The sequence below is a fragment of the Cygnus olor genome, chromosome 27 (genome assembly GCF_009769625.2).
Source record: "Cygnus olor isolate bCygOlo1 chromosome 27, bCygOlo1.pri.v2, whole genome shotgun sequence".
Classification (NCBI taxonomy): domain Eukaryota; kingdom Metazoa; phylum Chordata; class Aves; order Anseriformes; family Anatidae; genus Cygnus; species Cygnus olor.
The window spans coordinates 2,215,054-2,233,038 of NC_049195.1; the positions used below are offsets into that span (position 1 = coordinate 2,215,054).

Consider the following 17,985-nt stretch of genomic DNA (forward strand, 5'->3'; position numbering starts at 1 on the left):
CAAAATTATGTATTTTATTTTACACTTCAAAAACTCATTTTTTCCCCTTTCCTCAAGTTTTTTTTTTTTAATTGCTTCTGAAATAGCACATTGACATTTAACCCTCTTGTTCAGTCTCATTTTCCACCTTCTCTATTTTCACACACAATTGAACTGACTTAAAGCAAAATGGAATTTATTAAGCTGAAGACAATGTGGGTAATCAACATAATGCACTGTCTGCTAATCCCTGGTTACTCCATTTTCTACTGTTTATTTGACTCTTTTGGTCTACATTGTTTAGAGCAGAGGATATGGATTTTCTTCACTGAGAAGAGTCATTCAATTTGAAAATGTGTGCAATGTTCTGCATGTTGCATGCACAATGTACCAGCACAGCTCTCAATAAGAGGACCATCAATCAAACACATGCAAGGAGTTCTGGTTCTTCAGGCTCTCAATATTCCTCTTTTAACAATCAGTTAAAGCAGCAGCAACATGAGGTGCTGCATAAACATACCTAGCAAAAGCATGGTCAAAAGGTTGTGATTATTCATTCCAAGAGGCACACGCAAGTCCCAGCTAAGATCTGTCTACAATGATTTGTTTATGCATGTAGACAGAGATACCCTGCACAGCAAAGGGCTTACAATTCAAAATCTCAATCCCCAAAAGACCCCAAAATATGATTTATCATGCAGACCTTGATTCACCCAATCCACCTATCCCACAGCACTGCTATCTCAAACACATCAGCAGCCTAACACTCTGGGATGTGTGGGACCATTTTTGCAAGGAACTTTATGTGAAAGATGTATTGGTACTCACAACTGTTCAACGCAGTAGTGCTATTTTACTATTTTGAATTTATGCTGCAGTAGTAATCAGTCTTCCAGTCTCTATAGACTAGACATTGCAGCAAGTGAAAAAAAACACAAACTGAAATGAATAGTAGCCAGCAAGCCCACCTTCGAAGAACAACAAAAATACAATGATTTTCAAAAAAGGAAGCGTTCAGTGCCCCAGACTGTTTACTTCAGTATATAAAAACAAGAAATCAGTCGTAATAGCAAAAATCCATCCTACAACTCAGTATTAGTTTTCAGAAACACAAGTAGGGCAAAACACGAAACTCTAAACAAAATCCTACATGTGCCTAATTTCCCCATGTCAAGGCATTTACTCTCACATGAACAGGCAAACATCTAACCCAAATTATCACTGTTCTGTAGGAGCTCAAATATCAAATTACAAACAACAGGTTCAGTCATCTGAATAATCAACAGAAAATTAAGAAGGGCTCTTTTAGACATATCTGATTGCAGTAGCTGACAGTACTTTCTGTAATGCAGCATGGTCAGAGGGGAGAACATGCTATTATTTACATAAGATAAACAAGAAACTAAATTGGAACATTATACTAAAGACAGCCTGCTGGAGATATTTAGCCCTTTATTTAAGAAACAATATTTCTATTTATACTTCATTTCTCTTTGTTTCATTTCTGCCTGATAGGCCATTATGCTTCATTTTGCTCTCTGTTCCAGAGCACTCTCCATTTAAAGGAATCCAGAGCATCCTAAGTAGTGTTAGAAAAGAAGGATAATTCCACACACTATGCAAAAGGAGAATGAGCATTCACTCGCTGCTCACATTAAGGAGCTAAGGGAGAAAGCTTCCATTCTAGAGTCATAGTTTTAGGCAGTAATTCAAAGGGCATTCTGAGAAGTAGAGAAGAAATTTCAATGACCTTCAACAGAAGTTCATTATCTAATGTTACCTTTTATGTCCTAACAAGCCACTAATTTCCTCCTATCTCAGCTATGCATCCATAACATGGAAATAATGGTTTTCCCACTTCAGAGTTCTTCAGCATTTGCAATGCACTTTGCCAATGCAATGAGGAAAGCAAATGCTTCTATAAATAAGTCTGCTGCATTTACATAGTAAGCCTCCTAAAGTCATGCACGAGTTATTGCCATGAGGTTTTGCCTGGTTAGACATGAGAACAGGTTGCCCAGGGAGGTGGTGGAGTCACCATCCCTGGGGGCATTTAAGGTAAGGTTGAATGTAGTGTTTAAGTACATGGTTTAGTGGATGATATTGGTGGTAGGGGGACAGTTGGACCAGACCATCTGGAGGTCTTTTCCAACCTTAATGATTCTATGAGTCTTCAACCACTCAATGAAGTACCAAATAGGGTAAAATGCTCTTCATAATCTTGATAAAATAACTAAATTACATTGGAAATGTTCATTTCTAAACTGTTGAGATAGCAATACTGGGAAATATTTCTTGATTTGTGCAATTTGTAACAAATTTCCCAGGCTCTTGTGGTGTATAAGCAACACTGTAGTTTCCTCTTCCCAACAATCTCCTGTAACAGCGTGTCTTTGCTTGTCCCCTGAAAAGTTTTATGAGTTTGGAGATTATAAGTGTCCTTTGTAACCTCTGTTATACAAGCCAGATACTAAGAGATTTTAAAAACAGGAAAATTATACACTTGATGCAGAATCTTCAACAAAGCCAGGAAGGTTTCAGTGTTCAGAAACTCTTTTAGGTTTCTGGAACCGGACATGTGGCTATTACTGGCCTTCAAAAAGCTTATGTTTCTTCCAGAAGAAAAATGAAATGCAACGAGACAGCTCAGCATTCTTCCATAATCTTCATGACTGATAAAACATTTGAAAAGGAATGTAACTGAGGACATGTTCTTCAAATTAAATATTAGCAGCATATTTGTGAAGAAAACTTACAGAATTCTCCGCATATGCGGCTCTCTACAGGCTAAATTTGATCTTGTCTGAGAGGTAAAATTGACCAGTCCAGTATCTTTGATCTATGATTTAATAAACCCATTTTTCGTCAAAGGAATAAGCAAGCCTGATTGTATTTCTGTAGTTTGTCAGATGTGCTTTTTTTTTTTAGTGTTTTTTTTTTTTTTAAGTTTATAGCATCTTCCACTCTACGTTAAGCCAAAAGACAATGTTTAATGACCTTGCCATCCATACATCCATAGAGACATAACTGGCATACAATATGCAGGCTGTGTATAAACAGTTTTGTGTGTTTTGACTTTTCTAGCAAAGGCATTAATGCAAAATTTTTTTCATTTAACAGCAACATAAGATGAGGTAGTTTCCTAAAAAAAAAAAAAAAAGAACAAAAACACATATAATCAAGTTTCTGCAGTTTAATCCAGTGAAAGAATATGCAGGTCACCCTGCAGGACAGAATTCATCCTTACTTGGGTCTGCATACTGTCAGCTTAAGTCTGAATTAAGTGATTAGCCACATTTGGGCAGCTCTGTACACAACTTGGTGTTCGCCCATTAAGCTCAAAAAGGCTATTTAAGAAGCTTAGACTGGTGTTTCCTTCTTCCACCTATCTTTGAGTTCCCAAATATTGCCTTTACATTTTCTGTTTTATTCAGAAGTTCATAACATGTTTCAAATGCTCATTTCAAACGTTATTGCTTAACTGTCATTCATGACATTTGTAATACAGTGTTATGTGCATTCAGCAAATATTCCTCACCATATAATTATTGCTGTTCTCAGGAGAGGGAAAAAAATTCATGTATGTACACATGCACAAGATTTCCTGTAAGAACGCATTGTCTTTTCTGTTATATTGTTAATAAGAAGATACAGAAGAGATGATGGAGCTTTAGGCAAACAAGGCCACACAAATCAAATTGCATGTGTTGGCAGTTCCCATCTCAGAAGAACTTACACATTTTTTCTTTGAAAAGGCTTATTTATTAAGCCAGATCAGCCCAATTTATTTTTTCTCAGAGAAGACAGTGCTGTAAAACAGTCATAATTCACTGTTTGGGCACTCTGAAGATTTAAGCAGAAGTACAGTACTATGAAGTTTTTGGTCTTACCCTGGGTGTGATTTGTGCTGAGTCAAGTCACAAACTAGTACAGTTATCCAAGAAGCCCACTTTTAATTCTTAGCTCCTACAGAAAACACTGTAATTTGGATGGCTTTCATCTGTCAGAAGTTTTCATCATTTTCTATCCTTACCACGTAATTCCTGTGCAAAATCTCCTCAGCAGTTTCAATTGCAAACATTAAAACTCTTCACTTCTTCCCAAAACTACTTCATCTTACTCTGTCTACACTGTCAGTCCTGGTGCTACTACAGGAACTTGAGAGAGATGAAAAGCCTGTGCAACCTGAGTACGATCAGTGCCTTCCAGGATAAGGATCTCAGGCGCTTCTCGAGATACCCTCATGCCTGAGGAGTCTTTCCTCCAATTTGCCTCTTGACATCTAGCAGTTTATCGACGGTCTTCGAAATCCAGATAAACAACAATTTTAGCCAGTACACATTCACTCCATGCAATCTTTATTTCATTAGTTCCCAATATGTAATCCTTGAAGCCATCTCCATCCTTTAAGCAAATTTATTTTATTTCAGTCTCTCCTGGAAACTGAAATTATTAGCATAAGGAACCAAGCACAGATTCTGAAGATGCATTGGTTTAATACATAGGACAAGAAAAAAATAAGTACTGTAGGAGCTCCTATAAGAACTAAGTGATTTACTGGAAACATTTGGAAATTGTGGAAAAACAAACAATCCACACACACACACAAAATTATCTGAAGCTTAATGATATTTCAGTGCACTCTCCCTGAGTCCATCCATCTCTCATACAACCTATTCACGGAGCTGAGGTGAGTGTCTAATACACAGATCAATGCTGAGTGATTTTATATCTGTTTCTGATACAACTCCAACTCTGCCCTCCAGAATGTAATTCATACTCCAACAGGGGTTTCAACTCCTGTTGAACAAAAGAAAGACAACAAAAACAGCCTCTCCTCACCTTTCCAGGTGGTTATTTGTCTTCCCCAATTCACAGAAAAGTCCACCCAGCTAACGGGCTTTCCATTGCAGTTGGTTTGCTTGCTTAGCCTTTGTTTCTCCCTGCAAACTATCACTATCCCTGTTACTGTACTACCCACGCCTGTCTCTCTGCTAGGTTTTGTGCGTGCACTGCAGGACATTGGGAGTGGTGGAGGAACCCAGCATTGCCACCGCTTGGCAGACAAAGTCCTGGGCAATCCAACTTGTGAACTCCTCAGCTTTTTTCTCCACATTTTTTGGTCTTAGAGCAATGCTACAGATGAACCTCACAAAGTGCTAATATTCTCTCACAGAGTATTTGCATACTCACATAGAAAGCTTTTGTTATCCTTTTCAAAGAAAGATGTTATTTCAGCTACCTTTCAGTTCAGCCTATAGGTCTGTCCTTCCCAATCTGATCTTGTAAGTACTTAGCTCAAAGCTTAATAAATCTATTTTTCCAATAATGGAAAATGAAGTTGATTCTCCTATGGCTCCTGCAGTACGGATTTCTGAGAAAAACTCTGTCATTTTTGACAAATACAATCTCTCTGCTTTGCTGTATAATCCTACTATAGGTCTAGCAATCACAAAACTAATAGGCCCTTTACAGATTATATCTGAACTGGAATTACTTCTTTATAGCCTATGAACATTTTTGATATTAAAGCAGTGATGTCCACTTCCAAAAAAACCAGCTGTCATTCTGTATGACTTTTAAGTCTCCGTAACTTACAAATACAATTGTGTTTACTCCCAATACCTTAACATGCAGAGTGAGTAACAGAGCATTATTAATAAAGTTCTGGTTCACTGAAAAAATAAACCTCAGGTCCAGGCCTGAAGCTAAAGACCTGACAGACTGATGGATATTTTTCTGGTACTTCTCTTACTGCAAAACAATAATTTATGAGTTTGTGGCTATCTGTATGGATCACAATAAAAGATGTGATAACTAAGTGTCCTTGAGATAAAGGTAGGTTGAATGGTTAGGTAGATGGGGAAACTGGACAGATTAGTAGAGTAACAAGTGGATATAAACCCCCCCACCACCTTTATTTTTCATCCTACAGTCACACAACTGTAGTTGTAAAAATCTGTAATTTTACCATATAGAAGGCACTATGCCACACACAATTGGCCCTTTTATGCTTTCAGCCTATTAGACAACAACTCAAGTAATTTGTTTCTATGCCAAAACTTGATGAACACACACCTACTTTATTACCAAAGAAAAAGTCCTGTTATCTTGCAATGTATTTCAAGTCATTACCTTGCTCTTAATATTTGGGAAGGCAATTTACTTCTCTCTGCTGTTATCTCAAGGTAAGTTTTAAATTATGATCAACTTAGGAGTTCTGTTGTTCAATTCTAAATTGCTAAGTACAATTTTTCCCTAAGGAGCTCCTCTCAAAATACTATAATTGAATGCAATGAAACAATACAATTTAAGAAACACCCAAATTGGAAGACCACATAGCTCCAAAACTTTACTGGAATAATGAAGAATTTCATGCCTTTGGCACTGACTCGAGAAAGATCTTAAAGATTCATCAAATGCCCTTTGTGATATAGGTTAATTTCATCCTTAGTTCAAACTCAGAGTCATTGCAATTGTTATGCAATGTTTAATTCCTTTCTGAACAGATTTGGGGAATGGCTTCCCTTAGGTCACTGAATACAGTTGTAGAACATTAGGAAACAAAGATCCAAATCTAAGGCTACAGTTCACAGTGCAAGCTGGGAGATTGTACAACCTTGCAATCAAGTCTTGGCCACTAACAATAGTCAACATAAACAATTTTTCCCATAAACAAGTTTTCCCATCTCTAAATGCAAGTAATAATAAATAGAAGTGCTTTACTACTCCATCTCTGCTGGAATGTAATGCAACTCTTACAACCATTGTATCATTTTCAACAATTTAGTTTCAAACCAAAAAGTTTTAGTTGATTTTTAGCAGCACACATGAATACACAGATCATCATATCTATAATCAATTATTCCTTCATTCCATGTCACCCTAGAGAAGGCACATTCAAAACAGCTCCAACAGACTACAAGTTCAAATTATTTTTTTAAATTGCACTTACTGCAGAAATCAATAGCATTTCAATTCTTCAAAAGTGCTTGTTATATCATTGTGATATTAGAAATAGATTAGCTAAATTATTGACCCAAGTTACATAAGCATACATAGATTTAACATTTACTTCGATGAAGAAACTTTAAAGTTCAAAAAGCAATTCCTTTACCCCCCCACAGATACATTTTTCAAACTGGAATTCAACACCTGCAAAAAGCTGCTAACTAATTTATGGGAGATGTTGAATATATATTTTAACATTCCAACATTTCACATAGGGGATATTTTATTATTGCCGAGGTCACAAAAGATAAGCAGATTCAATATTTTATATTCCCATCAACTACTTGGCATGGAGAGAATTCTGAATCACAATGGTGAAAAAGTATAATATTTATCTTACCCAAGTCTTATCGTTGACTTAGTGTCTATCTATGTGCCACAAAGCCACACAGACATAACTGATGCTCAAGCACCACATACTGAACATTACATTACCATGATACTTTGCAGGAGCTAATAGACTACGCAACCTCAGGAGGGTCCACCAGGCAGCCCACGTAAAAAGTACAATGGTGTTGCATCCAGTATCCAAGCTAAAATATTCATACCCTTACACCACAAGAAAGTGTCTCTATACAGCTTCTGGCATAGTCATAGCTTAAGCAAACCACTCTGTCACAATGAATGAAATGTTTGCCCTTTTGATCTTTTGCTAGCATCCCACACCACATCCATCTTCTTTATTTGCAATACAACCCTCTGGCAATCAAACAACAAGAGGCTTTTATAAACTACTTAAACCAATTTTTAGAGCTCAAATTCAAACATAGTAAGATATTCACAAATCATTGTGCTAACAAGACAAGTTCTTGTTCATCAGAATATCTTTAATACTACTCTGTGTGCATACACATACCTCAGAGATAGTGTGAAACATCTTACATTTTCAATGCACTCAAGCTCTTATCAAGATCTTATCAAGATCTTTCATTTACCAGTAGGTGCAAGCATCCACATGAAGTTATAAAATAACCAATTTTATCATTTTCTAGCACCTGGTAGCTTATCTTTATGTCAAAATTCTCAAGGGGTGTAAAATGTTCAGCCTGAACATTATGATTTCACTTCAGCATCGAAGGCTTATGCACTAAGGCACTACTTAAATGAGATAAAAATTTACAATATAAGAGAGAACTTTGTTACATACTGAAGAGGAGTAGGTTAATATGTGAATACTACTTTTAGTTATCTTAAGTCCAAGAATCACAGGGAAGCCTGAATTTAAGGAAACACAAAAATACCAGGGCCCAAACATTTCTGAAAGGAATTTTTTTTTCCAAAAGTTCTAGACAGACAGTTGCAAGAGCAGGTAGTCTTTTGCTGGCTCTGCCATTAACTCAGTGTGAGGCCTGTGCTAGCTGATTTCAACTGAAACTGAGATGGGCTGGAAAATATGGTACCTGAAATAGCCAAGGTACACGAAGAGTAATATTAACTATACACACAATGCACAAAGGTTTAGGATGTCTTTCAGGAGAAAGGAGTGTTTTCCTCTTGTGTCTAAAAATTTCCTACCACAATGAAGTACTTATCTACATGGTAAACATCAGGCTTTAACATAATACAAACAAATAAATTAAGTAATTAATGGACTGAGATAGAAACAAGCGGAAAGTATAGAACTTCGTGGCTGAAATCTGAACAATTTTTTCCAGTTGAGCTGTTTACTACAATTACCTCAACATACAACTTCATCTTTCCAATAATTAACAACACTGTATACTGATTTCCAAGCTCTTATTATAATCAAATTCTGATTAACTGAAGACTTTACTGATGTGCATTGTTTTTACCTTTTTTTCCTCCCAATCTAAACACATTCAGGCAAGCAGTTAAACAGAAACAAAGACAACTCATAACAGCGTATCTTTGCAGATGCCTGCAATAATTTATGGCTTCAGTTTTACTTCCCTAGCTGTTAAACAGCACCTACTCCCACCTGAAAATAATTATCATTCCTCACCATTAACATGGCTAAGCTGATTAGCATATACAGCACCCTTTCTGGCTGATGATTCACAGGGAAGCACAGATGTTGCCTTTAGAGGGAATACATTTCACCTACCTCTTCAGTTCGAGAGACAGGATTTCCTGTGGCTAAAAAAGGCAGTTGTAAATGGCTACTGCCAGAATAAAGAGACAAGGGGAAAACTTATGAACTCCCAGAGCTTAAAAGCTTTACTATATTTCCATACTCAGTATAACATCCTAAAATATGCCTCCAAGCTTACTACCATGCAACTTCAGCTCAGGTGCTGCATACAGAAGCTTAGGCAAAATAGTTTATTAGTGCAGCTCATTATTCACTGCATGGTATTTTTTGGAAAGTTTCATTGAATTGAAAATGTTTCAAAGAGCAGTAACAGCCATGCTCATATGTTATTGGGGTTTGATGTAGTTGCTGTCATGCATTTCAAAGAAAAGATGCTGTGTGGTGGCAGTCTTTTTTCTTTTTTTTTTTTTCCTTCTTTCTTTCCCCTCTTGTTCCAGGTAAAACATATTAAGAAACTTCCTGGCCACAGTAGTATCGAAGATGCTATCTGCAAAACTCAAGACATGAAAGAAAATAAGAACACAGAAAAAACAAAGCATTATACCCAAATCAAAGTATTTTGCTTTTCAGCCAAATTAAACACATTTTAATGCACTTTTAAGAGAAACTTTGCATTTTGTTTGAAGATTTGATTTCTTGTTTTAAATATGAGATTTTCTGTTGAACACCAACACACCCACAAAAATAATTAGTTCTACTTTGCACCTTTGAAAACTCAATGTAAAACTTTGTTGTTGTTTTGCTCATATCCAGAACATAAGCCTTGTGGTATGTTGCATAAGCCAAAGAGAAATATGATGCTGCTTACAAGTGAGGCAATTCTTACCTCAGATCAGGTTTTACGGTATATTGCTTTCTTTAGCAGGTAAAACAGGCCTGTATATATCTCAAAGGATGCTTAATTACTCGTCAAATATGTACACATTGGGTTTGCTGCATTCAGATTAGGTGTGCAGTCTGTTTTGAACAACTTTTTCTCTCTCCCTCTTATATTTTCTCCTTGGGAGGTAATTGTTCCACGGACCATGAATAGCCTAGAAAAATTTATTTAGAAAACTATCTGAAGTACCAAATAGCCTACTTGCTTGGTCATTATAATACACAGAGCTCTGTGTGATCTAATCGGTATGTTTAGCAAAAAGCACTATAGAGATTTAAAGAGCAGGTAGACTTAGTACATTCTTTCTTTTGACATCCAAAAGCACCTCTTCACATTTACCCTTCAATATCTGAGGTTTTGGTTGCAGCCTACTATCTTGCATACTACGCTCTCCAAAAATCTGTACTTTTAATTGAACTGCAAAGTACAAAATTGATCTGCACTACTGAACATTACAGTAAGTGTAGAAATACAAAATAAACTCTTATAAAAAGCACCTTTTGCTGTTAAAATATAACTGTTACTCCACTTCCATTGGTTTAAAATCAGATTAAATTGGCTTAAATCTTGTTTCTGGGTCAAAAAATCATTGAGTTCAAACTATATATGATGAAAACCATAAGCTAGTTACACAGTTTATTAGCAATTAGAAATCACTTTAAATCAGGGCTCCATTGGGAATGTACAGTCAAATTATATGACAAAGATAGGAGAAGAATTTAATATACTTGCGTAGTCATTCTGAAGAGCTGCCAGTTCTGCTGGAGGAGAGGAAAGGGATGGTGACATCCTGCTAGCTATGCATGCAGGACAGGAACCTAAACCATGCAACTTCCACTTCTAGGGAACAATCATATAAATAAGGATTCAATTTTGTTCAAAAGACCAAAAAACCTCAGCAAACTGTAGGCACTCAGTCATTCACAAGTTAGTTGGCTCACGTCTCCTGTCTGAGAACTAGAGAAAGCTGAGTGTGTTTTCCCTGGTTCCTACACAAAGCCAGTTAAACCCAAGCAGAATGATGACCCGATGCGATACACACCTCTACTTAAAAGTTTTTCTATTTTCCCTATCATTTTTAGAGAAATCGCTTTAAATGATTTCAAATCTTGAAGCAAAAGAAAGTGTCAGTATGGTATCCCAGGCACAATGTCACATAATCCCCCTAACTCCCAGTTAGTTCCTCTAAACAGCAGTTCAAGCTATACTTGTCTTTTGCAAAAAGGACAAATTCAAGCCAGTACAGGAATCTCCCTTTCCAAAAAACAGCCTATAGTACATCTATAAATCTAGATATTTCAAACACATGAAAAATTGTGATAGATATTTTTCCCTTACCTTCCAGATAAAAGCTAAAAAGACTATTCTACTCTCATTGACCTCCATAAATTAATTTTAAGCAATTCAGATATTGCCCCAATTACTACTGCATCACTAATGAACTTAAATACAAACAGAGAACACAGTTTGATAACATCATTCTCACTCAAGTCAAGGCAAAGAGCCTAAAAAGAAAATCTCAGTCTGAACCTCTTTGTTTTTTATTTTTTCACTCTGAAAAGGATAACAGAACTTCCCTAACTCACAGGGGTGTTGTCAGAGTAAGTACATTAAAAGATTAAGAGTTGCTCGGATAGTACAGTAATGGAGGACAATACCTAAGATAGTACTTCATTTATTCAAAGCCACAGAAAAAGAGCACAACTTCAGAAATACTGCAATACGCATCTAAAATGCTTAAGTACTCTTAAATCATTCTAAATATACATTACCAAGAAAGAAGAGGTTTGTGGCCAAGTGTAAAGCTTTGTTTGTAAGGGGAAAAAATGGCACTTATCAACCCTCCTTTTTTATTCTCCCACTTTTACCCGTGTTATTTTCCACTTTACACTGTAGCAGAAGTCAATAGTATAACGCAAAGCTTTGTAGATATATGCTTTTTCAGTAAAGAAGTTAGATTTTTTTTTTTGCATAATTCCTACAAAAATCAGATTTAGCTTTACTGAATGGCTACATGTTGCCCATTTTTCTTTGTAGAGAAAGGGTAAAAAAAAAAAAAAAAAACACCACAAAAAGTTTCCAACTATAAATCTTACTACAAAGAGGAGAGTAAGCCAAATTGCAGCAGGGAACACAAGGAGACCAGTATAGCAGAGAAATACTTGAAAGGTCCAATATTTATCCAATATATTTTATGTACTGTACATGTACTAAATACAAGAACAAAAAGAATTACAACATGAATATTTCAAGATGAAGAAATACATCACAAAAGTTTTAAACACTTATACTCTGATTTAAACGGAGCTAGTTCTGAAACAAGATACTGAATAACATCAGTAAAATTAGCTCAGAAGTCTTAAATAAATCATTTGCAAAAGTGTTGTTGGACAGTGGCCTAATTCTGCTTCCACTGAAAAAATAACGATCCCTCTGCTCTTTCTGTTCTCTTCTGTTCTTCTCTGACCTTCTAGCAATGCTACATATTCCATCAGATATTTGATGAGATGATAGTAAACAATTCACCTCCACCCTTTACCAGCATCCCCTCTCCCCAAAAATCAACCCTGTAGCTTTGAAGCCAAGAGGAAAGCTGCTTAGCAGACCGTATTTTGAAAGCATTTAACCTGCTTCTTACCAAGTCACATAGCAAGGTATGTTTTATCCTATAAGGCACCCAGAATGGTGTTCTCAGCATTATACTCCAGGCACACAGAGCTGTTAGAAACAATGCAAAAACAAAAACACACCTATTTTTAAAACCTTTTTCCAAACCACCTCTTTTTTAAAATCCTTTTCCAAGAACCCGGTGAACTGCCTCAGCTCACCAGAGCTTCTCTGAAATTTTTCAAAACAACCTGTTAGAGTTTGTAGCTGTGACACATGTATCTAGACAGCAAAGCAAATGTACCAACAGAATCACAGAGCCACATCAGAAACAACAGTTGCACGCGTGCATACATTTACTGCACTAATGATGTTTGACATTAGTGCCATCCCAACAGTCCAATTGCCAAGACTCAAAGTAAAGTTTCAAGACTGGCTATCTCTATGGCTTTTATTTAGAGACTTGGCTCAAGTGAAGACTGTTCCTGTGTTAGCAAGGGAAGAATTGTTTTCTAACAGCTAGTGTATAAATATTCCTAGCTTAAAGGCACCTCTTTGAAGTTCATAATCTCTTCTCCCTTCTGTACTCTTTTTCAAGCAAAGAACACGTGTAAATGCTTTATCATGGTGACTCTGTCTTGGCATTGTCTTTGATATTGTCTTGGTGTGTGTTGTAAAGATAATAAAAATTTTAGCTGCTGGGAACCAGAACAAGTCCCCACAAGCATTTTCCACCTCTCTTCTGTTTATACCATCAGCTTTTTGCAAAGTATTTATGTGGAGCTTTCTTAGTGCTACAGTTTCTATTAACTTTATAGCACTGGGTATTTCTTCCCTAGCATGCCCATTGAGAAATGTTTCATAGTATTACAGTAGAGTAGCAGTGTTCTCCGTTCCCTTTTCCACCCTTTAAATCGTTAATGCTGTTTACTGTGCAAATGGTCTTAATTTTCATGATAGGCCCAGTTGCAGAGTAGGGCATAAGCACAAAAGTAAAAACTTGATCTGTTACATTCCAGTCATCAAGCCTGTGTCAGAAGGTTGGGATACTTGTAGGGAAGTCATGCTTGCACCTCATCTCATTTACTTTATTTGCATGGTATTAAATGGAATTATAGGTGTAATTATACATTATGTCAAAAATAACTGTAGCTAAGCAGAACTACCTCCGCTCCCACTCATTTTTCCTTGTGCAAGAGAGAGGAATTAAAAAGTCATCATGAAAGCAAATAAATAGCTTATTTACTCAAAATGATCAATTATAGTAATAATTATTAACTGACCAATTTTAATAATAAATCATTAACTATGACCATCACTGCCCAGAAATTAATATTGCAAGAACATCCTGGGGAAAACACTGTGCATGAGATACACTTGTCAACTATTAAAACTCACATCACAAGCTGTTAATGGTACGCAAATCAAACAAAAATTACTTTCCAAAGAGTTCACTGGTTCTAAGACCTCACCCAATGTTCAAAGCAGAGTTTCTGCCTGCAACTGACTGTTCTAAGCAGTAACAAAGGCATGATAGGAACTTACCTTCACATAACTTTCAAAAAGCAAGCCTTGAAAAGTTCAGACTTCTGCTCATTTCTCCCTTTGTAAAGAAGAAGACAGCATTTCACCAGCTTTATCCTCTGTAATTACTGTATGTAGCAGGCTGTGTAAATGTATAAATTTTGTTGATAGATTATTACTTCAATTAGTTCACTGGATGATTTTCTGTAATTACAATAGTTTGTCACTAGGTTGCTTTCTCTAATTTGTCTCCTCAATTACATAAATTAAATTGATTTACAGAAGTGTGTTTATGTTACTTACCTTCAAAGCAGAATTTGCAAAAGGAGCTCTGTATGTGCTCTTCAGCTCTTTGACCACATTGTACATTTTCCATTGAAGAACATCCCTGTCAATCTGCAGGAGATGGACAGAAAAATACTGAGGACAATGTAATGCAAATACTACTTATGCCAAGCTGTTTTTCCTTCAAGGCTTGGCATTTTGCCTAGCCCATATTTTGGAACATATGGACCCTCCTTAAAAAGTTTTTTTTTTTTTTTTTTTTTTTTTTTCCAAAAAGAGCAATTATCAGTTTTGTCTAGTGGCAACACGAAGGCAGTGAGGTAAAGATATTTGTGTTTCATTTTAAGCTTTATCATGAACTTGTCACGAGTCCCTGGGGAGTTCTTTTAGCCTTTTGTCATCTCAGTTAACTCAAGTGCAACATTATTAATTCAGCTATCTAATTACACATTTACTTTCACCAGGGGACCACAGAGTGTCTCTCAAATTGTTGTTATTATTATCAATATTTCCAAACACCAGAGGTCACAGTAATGCTGTTAGTCTGCTAAAGACCATCAATTTATAATGCTTCACTATGTAGGTAGTCTAAACCACAAGGCATTGCTACATCCATACTTTAGCATCCCATGCCAACTTCACACTAATAAAAATGACTAGACAAGTCAGGAGATAATCAAGATCTCAGTGTTACCACTGAAATTCATCAAGACATAACTGTTTACTTAAGACCTAAATCAAAAACATTTCTCTTAGTTTCAAACCCATAGAATATTACCCCAAAAGCAAGCACAAGAGAAGCCCTTACAATTGTCCCAATTTCCCCACATAATGCCCTATTTCCATATCATACAACATAATACCGTACATTATGCCATTATTAAAATAATAGTAGCATATTCATATTAAGACTGTCAAGAAATTCCTTAGGTTCATATAAAACAGAATTCTGTTCTTCACAAATATGACTTGTCAGGCTGAAATGAAGTAGGTACCTAGGATTCCAAAACAAACAAACAAAAGGAAACAAAACTAACTTCTTTCAAGTTTAACCAGTACCATGCAAAGAAACGTGACTCAAAACTAATTTAGAATGGCTTTCTGTCAAATGTAAGGTCAATCTCGTTAGCGGTAGCATTAATAACTTGCATAAGGCTATGCAAGTTATCTTGCTGCAACAAATGCCAAAAGAAAATGAAAAAGGATTTGCACAGAACTTATTTCGTAAAAGAGGATGCTCTTCTCAGTTGCAGCAGCATAACTTAGCAATCTCTCGCTTCAGTGAGACTGAACCCAGACAAACACAGCTATGCAGGCAAAAGTAAAACAAAATGAAGAAAAACCTTAAAACCTCAACCTTTTGACTCAATATATTCCACCTTTTGTCTCATGAGGTTACTTAATAGCTTTGTTAATAGTATAAAGAAAATTTTAATTGATTTGGTGAGTACCTTCAAACTGAAATACTACTACCTCAGGAACAGAGTCATCAAAAACCCATAACCTCCAAGATGTTGATTCAATTTTATTATGCTCAACATGTACTACCTGCCTAGAAGAGCTCGCTAATTGTCATATTGCCCACTTGCATGTCATTTGGATGCCAGCCCTAGGGCATAGGTGCTGAGCAGAAAGATTTTCACTAAGGTCTGTGGAATATACAGCAACTGTTGGCTCATTAGCAGTCAGTTGCATCTCTGCAACACGAGATCACAAGTGTCATTGCCACGTGCTGCTTTACATTTTGGGGAATCCTTTTGACTTGGATATCAGAAAGATGCAAGCAAGCTTTTTCTTTACTCTTTAGTTTTGCTTTTCAAGCTTCAAGACAGACTTCTAGCTAACCAACTGCTGTACTTCCTCCGGTAACCTGCCTAACCTCTTGGCTGTGATACATTCCTGCTGCATTTTCCCTCTCACTATGTTGTAAAGAACAGGTCTGGATTTTTTCCTCCCCACAATTGTCTGTTTAAGTACCATACCAATATTGCAAAAATCCCTTCTTGCCCAGCCACACGCATTCTTTACTCTATTTACTGTCACAAGATTCCTTCTGTTTATACAAGAAAGTTACAGCCATTTTATAATACTATGCTGGTCTACATCAGCTGTAATGAGAAAGGGCCAAATGTGTTAGTAAACTTCCATTTCTTTCAGTTACACCAGCAGGTTTGGCTCAACAAAACACATTTAGGGCTTCTGAAACACAAACGTTTTGCTGTTTACAAGTATTTAGGTTCTTGATAGTACAGACAAATAAAATTATAAAGAGCTGCATATCTTAACAACCTGCACATCCCACTGAGACTTGCTTCAGAGCTTTTGAAAACTTTATCTCTGCACCTGCAAGCTATGAAATCTCACTTGGGTGTTTGGCACTGCATTTTTTCCATCTTTGAATCAAGGACTAGAGTCAGAGACAAAACTGTCTTAAGCTAGGGAATTTCACTTAACTCACAGTTTTTTGTCCATCAGCATTAACTTTTAATTACTGATTTTGGTATGGAGCAAAATAACCAAAAATCAAAGAAGGACCTGTACAAATTCCTCAGCTTCACACCAGACAGCTTTTCTCCCCTTCCACAGTCCCCTATCCCTGTCCCCATGTTACACTCAGTCCCTTTGCTGAGGCAAGCATCCCACTCGAGGTTGGGGTTAGGGCCCTGCTCCAATTTTTTGCCACTCCTCATTTCCAACTCCCTCCACCCGCTCTGGCTGGATCCCCCCACAACCCGCAGCACATTCTGGGGTCTATGTCAGCGTCCTCACATCCTTCCCCCCCACCTTTCCCTACGTGTCATGTATCTCCACTTTTGCTGCCTCCTTCTCTGCTCCAGTGTCTCCTTTCGAATCTCCTGCCCTGTCCCAAACCTGTCTCTTCAGAGGTGCCCCAAGCTCCCATGACCTGCTGAAGTTTTGGCAGGCAGCTGCTCTGTTTCCAGAGCTCGCTGGAAACATCTTTGACCAGCTCCCTGACCAATTCTCACACAGCTTGGCCCCACAGCCCCCCATGCTACCAAACCCCTGCCAATTACACCCAGCACAGACTACAGAAAATTGAGACTCTCATTTCAGGCTTTAGAGAGCAGGCCAGGAAACATTTGCAGCTTTGCTCTCTCCTGTTCAGGTGCTGCCACCAACTGTTTCTCAGAGGTAGGAGCAAAACCAGACAAAGGCTGTGCAAGTCACAGCAGCTCCAGCACCTAGAGTTTGCTTAGAGCAGAGGAATTTACCTTCACCAAATACAAACCTGCTCAGCCATGTGCAAGCAGCCCCAGCAGTCAGCCATTACCACAGCTGCCCTGTGAAGAGGCCGCTTTCACCAGCACCACAACCAGCTCCAGCTGCGGCCTTTCCAAGGTTTGACTCTGGTGACTTAACCCTTTATTCCTTCTTTGGCTGAATAAGGCTTTTTCACAGGTAAGGTACAACCACACAGGCACCTACACAGGCAGTAGATGCAAAATCTAGCGGCTGTAACCAGTGGATGCAAATGAAACAAATACGCACTTTTTTTTTCCCCACCGAGACAAGAGGGGTGACCTGCTGGGAGTTTGGCACATCAAAGCAATGGGTACACAACAGAGGTGCTCTCAATGGGTATTTGTAAAGCTTGTCAAAACATACAACATTATTTCTTCTCCCC

General features: G+C 37.3%; 1 long non-coding RNA gene across 3 annotated transcripts; it reads right to left on the reverse strand.

Moving 5' to 3' along the window:
* Positions 1-11,872: 11,872 nt before the first annotated feature.
* LOC121060570 lies at positions 11,873-17,753 on the reverse strand. Of its 3 annotated transcripts, none has more exons than XR_005814871.1 (4): positions 17,590-17,753; positions 14,358-14,450; positions 14,076-14,196; positions 11,873-12,641 (listed from the first exon to the last, which is right to left on the reverse strand). It is a non-coding gene; the product is annotated as an uncharacterized LOC121060570 (long non-coding RNA). The 3 variants fall into 3 exon arrangements; XR_005814870.1 differs by lacking the exon at positions 17,590-17,753 and adding an exon at positions 17,211-17,582; XR_005814869.1 differs by lacking the exon at positions 17,590-17,753 and adding an exon at positions 17,124-17,582.
* Between the last annotated feature and the right edge of the window lie 232 nt (positions 17,754-17,985).